The sequence below is a fragment of the Bidens hawaiensis genome, unplaced genomic scaffold (assembly GCF_021521415.1).
Source record: "Bidens hawaiensis isolate Kalapana, Puna unplaced genomic scaffold, B.hawaiensis_p1.1 tig00038207_1, whole genome shotgun sequence".
Taxonomy (NCBI): Eukaryota; Viridiplantae; Streptophyta; class Magnoliopsida; order Asterales; family Asteraceae; genus Bidens; species Bidens hawaiensis.
The window spans coordinates 47,354-56,733 of NW_027496714.1; positions in this window are offsets into that span (position 1 = coordinate 47,354).

A 9,380-nucleotide genomic window follows, 5' to 3' on the forward strand; every position below is an offset into this window, starting at 1 on the left:
TCCAAAAAAAGAAGAAGACTCAAAGACTGGCAACGAGGATTGAGAAAATATAAGAAAGGAAGAACCACAGTCACACAACCACCACCACAACCTGAACAACCAACTGAACCACAATCAACTCAACCACAACCATTTGAACCACAACCAACTCTACCACAACTCCTTTCAACAATACCTATGCAGGAGCGCCTAGGCAGATGCCTAGATGAGTGCGAAATTTTTCAACCAATATTCAATGATATAGGTGCAGCAAGCTCCAGCAACCTGAACATGCCATTTCAAAACCCGAATAGTACACTCCCCTCCGATGATATTATCAGCCAAGCCCAGCTAGAGGAATGGTGGACAAATGACTGGCAGTATCAAACAATGATGACAAACCCGTATGTACCATTCCATGCTGAAACTTCAAACTACCATAATATGACACCGGAAATGACAGCTGAGCTCCGTCATTACAGGGAAGAATTGGTGGATACTGGAAATAGACTGAGAAATATTATGGGAGAACCTAACCTGGAAATACTATGACCGAGAACCCTATAAATAAACCACATATATAATATTTATATGTTCATTATTGTAATTTCTTTGGTGTAAAAAAAATGTGTAGTGACGCATATATATAGTGTGTAGATGTAAATTATAGTGATGCATATATATATATATATATATATATATATATATATATATATAAAGAGTAAATGTTACAAAAATCGACGATTTTGACATATTCTGTGTCTATGTGTTAATTATGCTTATGTGTTATTAATATCCTGCTTACCTTATTATTTGATTACGATATTAATAATTCCTTTCTTATATGTAATTCAAATGTCGAATGAGAACAATCACGAAAATGAGCACAATCGCGAAAATGAGCACAATCGCAAAAATGAGCACAATCGCGAAAACGAGCACAATTACGAAAACGAGCATAATCATGAAATTTTCAATCAAGAAAATCGTTTGAATATGAATGCTATTGAAAATATGATAGCTCAGAAAATCAGTGAAGCAATTTCTTTAATTGTTAATGCTATTAAGCAACCCGTTTCTGTAATTAGGCATAAGACCGAGAGTAATAAACGAAAGTCTAACACTGAGGTTAGTAACAGTGTGAATAGAGGAAGTAGAAACCCATTACCCAAAAAGTTAAAAGTTCACGGTTGTACTTACAAGGATTTCTTGGCCTGTAAGCCAACCGAATTCTCTAGAAATGAAGGACCTATTTCAGCACTATGTTGGTTAGAAAAGACAAAAGCTATTATAAGAATCAGTAATTGTGATGAAGAAGATAAAATATTATATGCTTCTAACCTCTTCATTAATGAAGCAATAGAATGGTGGAACACGGTCCTCCAGTCAAAGGAAAACAACATAGTTTATACTATGACCTGGGAAGAGTTTAAGGAAATAGTAGAAAGGAAATTTTGTCCTCCTCATGAAAGAGAAAAGATTGCTACTATGTTCTTAAACCACAAGATGGAAGGTGTGAAGTGTCATGAGTATACGACAAAATTCTTCGAATACGTGAGAATGGTACCGGCTTTGGCTTCGCCAGAATTAGTGCTAATTTCTCGTTATATTTGGGGATTAGTAAGTGAAATCCACGATCGGGTAAAGTCAGCTAGACCTCAGACTATTGAATAAATAGTTGAGCTAGCCAATACCATGACAGGCGGATTAATCCAAACTCAGGAAGAAAACAAAAGGAAAGATTTAGCCCAAAAGATTACCCAAGAATTTCGGAAGAAAGGAGCAGGGCAATCTTATGCTCATCCATTCTGTAGAGTTTGCAGAAAGAGGCATTCAAGGAGATGCGCTTTTAAAAAAACTAAGTATTGCAATTATTGCCAAATGGCTGGACATATGGATGAAGAATGTAGAAGAAAGGAAAGTCGTGTTTGCTACAACCGCGGAGAACCAGGCCACATCCGTCCAGAATGTCCAAAGCTGATAAATGTAACACCCCGACCAAAGGCGGATTATACATCGGGGCGCCACATATTGTTTCATTACTCGTGACACTATTGGGTGTCAATATTTAATAAATACATTCATTCGCGCACGCGCAAAGTAGACAGAAGATATCATAAATCATTATATTATAAGGCAAAATATTCGAACAATCAATAGCTTGTCTTGATACATTTTAATCTAGGTCCAAAATAAAGAAAACTTCCTACGTGTCCACAAGCTCCAAAACAGCTACTGCAAACCTGAACATGTGTTAAAATAAACGTCAAACACTTGCGTGTTGGTGAGAAATCAAGTTTAATACAATACATAGATAACAATAAATCTGCGCGCAACATGTGTATGTCTGGTTTTCAACAAGGGTGTAATCTGATCGGGACCAACTCTAAGATTCATAGACTGCCAGTGCTCACAATTGAGCTCACAAACAAGAAAGACTGTGCAAGTGTAAACAAAAGAGAAAAACATAAACGATAGTTCTCCCGTGTTCATCTAATGGTACCATGAGAACTGCGGAATAGACCGACAAGACGGTTAATGATCCACACATACAAATAAACAGCCAAGTCTACGTCCTCAACACATGGGATACTGCGCGACTAAAGTTCATAAACAGATTAAGACTCTAAGTTTGTACGAACACATGAACATCCCAAAACATTAAAATAAAAAGGGATTAGGTACGAGATTACTCACTTGATAAACGATGCGGTGTAAGATAAAGCAAGAACCAACTTTAAACAAGCACAAGTTAACCTATAAATAAGATTATTGTTTTAATGATTTGTTTTAAGTCTTGATTATAAGTTAGCATAATTAATAAGTAAATTATTATATATAATATATATTACCGGAAAAGCAGGGCAGAACAGGATAGAAGACGAAGGCAAAGAGAGAGGAGACGGCAGAGGAAGAACAACGGCAAGGAGCAAGAGAGAACAGGAGAGTTTAAGTGCTTTGTGTGTGTAGTGTTAGGAAATTAACATTATTATTTATAGGGAAACCCTAGGAGACATGAATCCAGAAAAAGGGGAAAAGATTCCAAGACAAACAGAACAAGACAAAACAAAAGATAACAAAAGATATCAAAAGCAAGTTCAGAAAAGTAAAAGATATTAAAAGATATGGCAGCAGGGAAAAAGAGAAAAAAGGCTGACAGGGAACAGTAAAAAGGCATGGGCGGGTCAGATAAAGGTACTGGTCAAGCATGGAAAAAGCAGATCTCCAAAGATAATGTCAGTCACTTTTTCTACCAATCAATGGGGTTGGTGCGCATGCTGCGCCGAAAGTAACCTTTCAGACATAAGATAGGTCAGGTCAACAACACAGAAGATAAGACATCACAAAAGCAAACGGCTAGATTAAACAGAAGAAAACTCAAAGGGTTAGCGCGAGAAAGCTAAGGCGCGCCGCGGGAAGAATCACATTTCTTAGCGCGCCGCGGGAAGAATCACATTTCTTAGCGCGCCGCGGGAGGAACTAAAATTCCTAGCGCGTCGAGGAATGAACTACGATTCTTAGCGCGCTGACAAATCCTTAGCGCGTCGCGGGAAGAACTACCGTTCTTCGCGCGCTGCGAGAAGAATTAAAATTCTTAGCGCGCTGCGAGAAGAGTTCGTCTCGCGTATCGCTGGAACAGATGGCCTTCACGCAGGCTTCCTTGTAAGGAGTCTGGCGCATGGAGCTGCGCAGACAACCTTAGGTGGGAAGGAACAAAGGGCAAGCAAAGAGTTAGAAGAAAAAGAGGGAAACAAGGCTTAAGGGCGGGACGGCGACAAGAGGAAAAAGAAGACGGAAAGAAAGAAGAGGGACGGCGGAAAGAAAGAGAGAGGAAGAGGCGGGAAGGAAAATATATTATTATTATTAAAAGTAAAATATAAGTATAAATAAATATTAAATCATAAAAGAAAGAGATCGGATAAGGGAAACGGGTACCTGGGTCGGGTCGGATCGGGGCAGATGTCACAGTTTCCCCTACTTTAGGAAATTTCGTCCCGAAATTTATCTCGAAGTAGGTTGCGCAGAGAACAGGTGCGGGTACTTGATCTTCATTTGATCTTCCCTTTCCCATGTAAACTCGGCTCCGCGCTTGGACTCCCAGCGAACTTTCACGATAGGGATGCGACTGCGCTTGGTTTGCTTAACCTCGCGATCCATAATCTCAACAGGCCTCTCAACGAAATGCATAGATTCATCAACTTGAACTTCATCAAGTGGAATGTGAAGGTTCTCGTCAGCTAAACACTTCTTGAGATTGGATACATGGAACGTTGGATGCACATTACTGAGCGCGGGCGGCAGGTCAAGTCTGTAGGCAACTTTTCCTATACGCGCGAGAATCTTAAATGGTCCAACATATCGAGGAGCAAGCTTACCTTTCTTCCCAAAGCGGACAACACCCTTCCAGGGCGACACTTTGAGGAGAACAAGATCACCAACTTGAAATTCGAGAGGCTTTCGCCTGCGATCTGCGTAACTCTTCTGTCGGCTTCTGGCAGTCAGCAGATGATCACGGATCTTGGCGATTTTATCGGTTGTCTCTTGAACAAGTTCGGGTCCTGTGATTTGAGCTTCTCCCACTTCGCTTCAACAAATCGGGGAGCGGCACTTACGACCGTAAAGTGCTTCAAATGGGGCCATACCGATACTGGAATGATAGCTGTTATTATAAGAGAACTCAATCAAAGGCAGGTGTGAATCCCAATTACCTCCAAAATCAAGAACACAAGATCGGAGCATATCCTCAAGAGTTTGAATAGTTCGCTCAGACTGACCGTCAGTCTGAGGATGATATGCCGTACTCATGTCCAAGCGAGTTCCTAGCGCAGATTGGAGAGATTTCCAAAAGCGAGATATAAAACGGCCATCGCGATCGGATATGATGCTCAAAGGAGTACCATGGCGGCAGACAATTTCCTTGACATAAAGCTGCGCGAGATGCTCAACACGGTAGTTTTCACGAATGGGCAGGAAGTGAGCAGACTTAGTCAAACGATCCACTATTACCCAAATGCTATCATGTTTGCTTGCTGTCAAAGGTAACTTGGTAATGAAGTCCATCGCTATACCTTCCCATTTCCACGTAGGAATTTCTGGTTGTTCGAGCAAACCAGATGGGCGTTGGTGTTCAGCTTTTACCTTAGAACAGGTCAGGCATTTAGCTACGAACACAGCAATATCCTTTCTCATACCGGGCCACCAATAAGTAATGCGCAAATCCTTGTACATCTTATCAGCGCCAGGATGAATAGAATACCGAGATTTGTGCGCTTCACTCAGGATATCAGCGCGAAGATTCTCATCAAAGGGAATCCAGATGCGATTAAGATAGCAGAGAATTCCACTCAGATTGGGCACAAAATGTGCTTCCGCGCCACACGCTAACTCGGCGCGAAGGTTACCATTACTGATGGATGCGCGTTGCGCGTCACGAATACGCGATTCAAGGTTGCTTTGAATCGGCGCGAAGTGAAGCTGCGTGCGCGGCAAGATACAGTTAAGTTGGCAGGGTTTTCGGCTGAGCGCATCGGCTACCACATTAGCCTTACCAGGATGATACCGGATCTCACAATCGTAATCGCTGATGAGTTCGTTCCATCGGCGTTGCCTCATGTTAAGTTCCTTTTGATCAAAGATATGCTGAAGGCTTTTATGGTCAGTGTAAAGGATACACTTAGTACCATAGAGGTAGTGTCTCCAGATCTTCAAGGCAAAAACAACTGCACCAAGTTCGAGATCGTGAGTTGTATAATTCTTCTCATGAACCTTGAGTTGCCTTGATGCGTAAGCGATAACCTTGCCTCGTTGCATAAGAACACAACCGAGACCTTGGTTGGAGGCATCGCAGTACACGACAAAATCATCATTACCCTCAGGTAGCGCAAGGACAGGAGCTTCACACAACAAACGCTTGAGCGTTAGAAAGGCTTCTTCTTGCTTCGAGCCCCAAATATACGGTTTACCTTTGTGCGTTAGAGCTGTTAAAGGCAAAGCGATCTTTGAGAAGTTCGAAATAAATCGCCGGTAGTAACCAGCTAAGCCCAAAAAGGAACGGATTTCGGTAGGAGTAGATGGCGTAATCCAGTTCTTGATTGCTTCAATCTTGGATGGGTCGACATGAATACCCATCTTGTTCACAACATGGCCAAGAAACTGTACTTCATCAGACCAAAATTCACACTTGGAAAGCTTAGCATAGAGTTGCTCAGCTCTAAGCTTTTGCAACACCAACCGAAGATGTTGCTCATGCTCGGCCTTGGTCTTAGAATACACCAGAACATCATCGATAAACACAATCACGAATTTATCCAAGAAAGGCCTACACACCCGATTCATTAGATCCATGAAAACGGCGGGTGCGTTGGTTAAACCGAAGGACATGACCAAGAATTCAAAATGGCCATAACGAGTTCGAAAAGCAGTCTTCGGAACATCTTCATCGCGGATGCGCAACTGGTGATAGCCAGAGCGGAGATCAATCTTGGAAAAACAAGAGGCACCTTGGAGTTGATCAAAGAGGTCGTCAATGCGCGGTAAGGGATACCGGTTCTTAATGGTGAGTTTGTTCAACTCGCGGTAATCAATACACATGCGAAACGATCCATCTTTCTTTTTAACGAACAACACCGGGGCACCCCAGGGCGAAGAGCTAGGGCGGATGAATCCTTTAGCAGTCAACTCTTGAAGTTGGCTTGCCAATTCTTGCATCTCAGCGGGCGCAAGACGGTAAGGAGATTTAGCTACGGGGGAAGCAGCAGGGACAAGATCAACACGAAACTCGACTTCACGAGCGGGAGGGATACCAGGAAGATCATCAGGAAAAACTTCAGGGAAATCACGCACGACAGGGATATCGCGAAGCTTCTTCTTTTCTTCAGCAGGTTTAACCACATGGGCTAAGAATGCAATACACCTTTTCCGCATGAGCCTTCGGGTTTCGGCGCAAGACATAAGTTTAAGACCGCGGGAGGGTTTCTCGCCGTAGATATGAAGATCACCATTTTCTCGAGGTATGCGAATCATCTTCTTGGCGCAAATAACTTCGGCGCGATTCTTCGAAAGCCAGTCCATACCAATGATAACATCAAAGCTTCCAAGAGGCATGGGGATGAGATCGATTAGAAAATCGTTTTCGTTAAGGTTAAGCATACAATCCTTGATCACAGAGTTAATTAAAACAGTTTCGCCATTAGCCAATTCAACTGAAAAATCTTCTTTTAAGTTATCGCGCGGTCGCGCAAGCTTCTGCTCAAACGCGCGAGAGATAAAACTTCGATCGGCGCCAGTATCAAAAAGTACAGAAGCATAAAATCCGTTAAGCAAAAATGTACCATTAACTACGTCATTATTCGCTTGCCTTGGTGCGCGGTTATGTTAAAAGCTCGTCCGCGTGCCACTTGGTTCGAAATCTGGTTCACCGGATTCGCTTGCGTAATCTGAACTTGTAGTCTCGGGCACGCGTTCCGGAAATGACTGGGATCACCGCAGTTAAAGCACGATCTAGGTCGTGGGTTTTGGTAGGTTGGTTGTGGGTTCTGCGGGTAGACTGGTGGTGTTGGCGCAATTGGATTGGCGGGAAGGACTCTACAGTTTTCTGCAAGGTGACCAGCGCGGCCACATCGGTTACAAAGTCGACATGGGACTTGAGGTGGGTGGTGGAGTCTACAGGTTGGGCAAAAGGGGTGGTTTCCTGTGTAAGGTTTCTTAGTTGGCGGGGCAGGGAGTGCTGGATTGGTTAAGGCATAGTTGTGGGCTACAGGAGGTGTTGGGTAGGCTGACAGTGGGTTAGGTGCGTAAACTGGAGGTTGGTAGATGGGTTGCTGGACAATGGGCGGGTTGGTAAGCGCATAGGCTTTGCGCCTGCGCTTGAGGTTGTTACGGTTTGAGGGTTCTGGTTTGGTCTCTGTTGGTTCAGGAACAATCTTGGTGAGTTTGGTCTTCTCAGATCCCCGCAGGAACAGGGTTCCTGCTCTGACATGGTTGTCGCTGAGCACAGCGGCCAACTCGATGGCGTCAGAGAGGGTTACTGGGTTTCTGGCCCATACAGAATCTTGAATTTCCATGGGGAGACCCCCAAGGAATTTCTCTATGGCTCGGCGGGAAGGGGTAACAAGGTGAGGGACAAGCAGGCTTAGTTCATGGAAGCGCGTCGCGTACTCGCGCGCTTCACCGCTGTATTGCTTCAAGTTCCAAAATTCCTCCTCCAGGCGCTTAACTTCGTTGGGAGGGCAGAATTCTCGCGTCAGAATTTCCTTGAATTCCTCCCATGTCATGCTAGAAGCAGCTTCTGCGCCACGCGCATGAGCTACTCCATTCCACCAAGTAAGCGCCCTTGATTCCAGGACACTAGAGGCATATAGGGTTCGTCGGTCTGGAGGGCATTGGGTATGGAGGAAAGTGTTTTCTATTTTCTCAAGCCACTGGAGCATCACGGTGGCTCCTTCAAGGCCTGTGAACTTTGGAGGGTTACCCGCGTTAAAGGACTTAATGTTATAACCGGAGGTATTGTTTTGGCTCAAGGCTTGGGCTATTGCGGCGGCCATTTCCTGGGAACGTTGCAGCGAACGTTTGCGCGCGGCTTCTTTCTTCTTGAGATGGCGAGCTGATAGCGGAGGCATTCTATAAAAGTTTTAATTTTAGTTAATATCTTGGTTTTATCGCAAAGTATAACCTTATAAAGCTTGGTTTCGCGGAGTCAGTTACTGTCAAAAGTTAAAGTAAAATAAATGACCCTAAATGCAGACTTAATAAAGGTAACAAATTCGAATCAAGAATCGACAATTCATGTATCACCATGACTTTCCGAATTCCCAATTTAAAATATACGAGCAAACGAGTATTGGAGATTGACGATTCATGTATCACCATGACTTTTCAATCTTCAATATAAAATATACAAGAAAATGAGTATTGGAGGTTGAGAATTCATGTATCACCATGACTTTTCAAGTCTCCAACCTCAGAACATAATCGTAAATGGAAATTGAAAATCAACTATTCATGTATCACCATGACTTTTCGGATTTTCAAATCCAACAAACGAATATGTAAGTAAAATCAATAAAAATCGAAATTCAACAAAAATCGAAATATCGCGAAATAAAACATAAAATCACATACTGCGCAAGCGCGAGCATATTCATAAATAACGAGTAATTAACAATAAGCGTGCAAACATGAGATTTCTCTCATGTGCGAGAAGGGACTCTTAGGTATTCTAGGCCGTTACGTCTAACCACCTATCCTAAAGTCAACGAGCTCTGATACCAATCTGTAACACCCCGACCAAAGGCGGATTATACATCGGGGCGCCACATATTGTTTCATTACTCGTGACACTATTGGGTGTCAATATTTAATAAATACATTCATTCGCGCACGCGCAAAGTAGACAGAAGATA